The following is a 2,818-nucleotide window of genomic DNA, read 5'->3' on the forward strand; positions in this document are numbered from 1 at the left end:
GTGAACCCGCTTGGGATATTGACTAAAGCTGAAGATGTTGAAGCGGATAGTGGTATTGGCAATATTGATGCGAAGCTCAGTGGCTAAGATGCCGTGCTTGGTAATTGGGAAGACGCTCCATTCCTTGGTCAGCCGGAGTGGAGCTTTTGGTGGTTTATTTTGTTTTCGTTTATGTTATCCGGGTTATTCTAGGGTTGTGATACGGATATTGTCTTGTGTCAAACCCTCTTATCCTTCCATTTTGTCATAGCGGTTTGCTTAGTTTTGTCCAAGTTTGTCTCAGGTTTTTTCCAAGATTGTACTCTAGTTGCTTTACTTATCTTGTTGTGCGAACCGTTTCACCGATTGTCTCATGCAAATTCTGGTCTTTTGTTACCTCCAGTCATCTTCTTTGTTTAGTTCTTTTTTTTATCCTTTTGTGTTTTCTTTTGTTCAAACGTCGATTCTAGTGACATGACATACGCGCACAGTTTAGGCCTAATCTTAAAAGTTAATTATAAAGCCATTGGGAGATGATCGGGACACTTAAGGGAAATAGGAACAACTTGAGATCATTTGAAGCCCGAGCCACGTGAAACTGGGGCAAGTAAAACATAAAGAAAACCATAAAAGCAAGTTAGCCATATTGACAAGGGGGTCGTTCATGGTAACGAAAGTGAGAGTGTTGCCCAACGGTGCTTTAAAAATGACAAATGAAAAGGCGAATGTATGGATATGGTTATCAAGTCTGGCACAATCAGAAGATGTGGAGAATGTTTAATTGTGTTGTTTGTGCTTGGCATGTTTTGAAGATTGGAATGACGAAGGCATTTTATTCTTCTATCTAAATACTTTATCCTTCGTTAACCCTTTGAGCCTTATTGGTTTTCTTTCATACCCCTCGTTCGGAATCGGTAGCAAAGATTAGAAAACACAAGTATGGAAGATAAAGAAAAAGAAAAAGAAAAAGGAAAAGAAAACAACAGAAACAACAAAACAACAAAAGAGAAAGGAGAAAGGAGAAATGAGAAAAGAGAAAGAAAAAGAAAAAGAAAAAGAAAAGAAAATAATAAATAAGTGAAAAGGAAAACAAAAAAGGAATTGGGAACTACGTTTGACCTGATTCCTCAAAGAGGATACGTATGTGCTTCACAGCTCGGTCATAGTGTAACAAAATAAAAAATCCCCAAGCAAGAAATTGGGGTAGAAGTTGTGTTTGATGTAAAGAAATCTGGCTCCGAAGGTTGTAAATTTTGAACCCAAATTGATTCGTTTTGAGCCGCTAATACCCTTTCTTTCTAGCCGTATCCAAAATCCCACGTTACGGTCCAAAGAAAGACCTTTTGACCAGTCTTCGAAAGATGCCAAATCATGCAAATGGAAGTCGAGAATAACACTCTGATCCCCAACAGAAAAGTAATAAAATGAGAGAGTCTTATCGGTGAAAACCTTCACGGGCACCTTGAGGTAGCTATAAGTTGAGAGAAAAACCAAAATGAGAGAGGCTTGATAGTGAAAACCCTTCAGGCACTACAAGTCGAATAAAGATTGAGAATCAGATAGGAAAGCACCAGACGAAGATTGTGAAAGGCGATTAACGACGGAGGATAGGCCACATGTGCATGTCATGGCCAATAGAGTTGGTATCCACATCTGATAGGTTTTACTTTGTAGTTTTTCTTGTTAGGAGTCATCTCTTTCTTTTGTCTTTTACTCCGTTCCTTTCACCTTTTTCATTTCCTCTTCTTGAGTCTCTTTGGTCAGAACAAGTGAGAAATGATTTCAAAATTTGCCATAAGCTTTCCAATTATGCAAGACGAGATCTGACTAGTACATCAAAGTTGTATAAGTCAGGAAAGAACAAGCGCAATAAGCTGGTAATAGTCAACATGCTTTGAGGTTCGCGCAAAATACCCAAGATTGGTCCATATCAATTCATGGACAATGCAATAAAAGGAGGGCCAGGGTGATTGAACCAAGGGTATATTCAATGATGAGATTGACAAAAGGGTGGACCAGTGTCAAGAAGGATATCCCAAGCAGAAATCGAAGGTTATAAGACCAAGGCCAGTGGAAAAATCAAGAAAGAACAACGCAGAGAGAAATAGACATAATTTGGAAATTCATAGGAGACTCAAAGGTCGGGGAAATGCCAGTTCACGAATAGTACCACAAAGAAGATATTGGGTCTGCAAGGGAAAAAGGTATTTTAGTAACACAGACGATGGAGAAAGTGGTTAATCAATAAACATGCAAGATCTTCAAGTGAAATCGACTGTCATAGAAAATACATGGGGTCAGATAAGAAGTCTGGGAAAATGGTTGAGAGGTTTGTGAATAAGGAATCGTCAAGAAGGTCGGAAGGTATCAGCCAAGTTTCAAGATGGTCAGACAACGCATAGCATGAAAGTAAAAAAAAAAGAAGGGAAAACCATCCCCAGCAGGAGTATTACAACCAACCACCACGTTTTAAACTGACCAAATTCTTTCTTTGATTTGAAATAGGGACAGGAAATGTTAATGATGATGGAAAGGTATGATATAAGGAAAGTTATCAAACTGGGGCAGAATAATTTTCCTGAAGTCAGGTACCCACTTGAGGAAGAAGGAAGATAACACAAGTTTTAAGGGAGGTAGTCTTTGAAAGAAGAAGATAAAAAAAAAAGAAAAAAGAAAAAAGGAAAAAGAGGGAACTAGTTTGCGGAGGAATGAAACACCAGTCTTAAGGGAAGTAGTCTTTGAAGGAGGAAGATAACATATTTTGAAGAAAAAAAACCCAGTGTTATCCCCAGCAGTTTGCGGAGGAATGAAACACCAGTTTTGAGGAAAGTAGTTTTGA

The sequence above is a fragment of the Nicotiana tabacum genome, chromosome 8 (assembly GCF_000715075.1).
Source record: "Nicotiana tabacum cultivar K326 chromosome 8, ASM71507v2, whole genome shotgun sequence".
Classification (NCBI taxonomy): Eukaryota; Viridiplantae; Streptophyta; class Magnoliopsida; order Solanales; family Solanaceae; genus Nicotiana; species Nicotiana tabacum.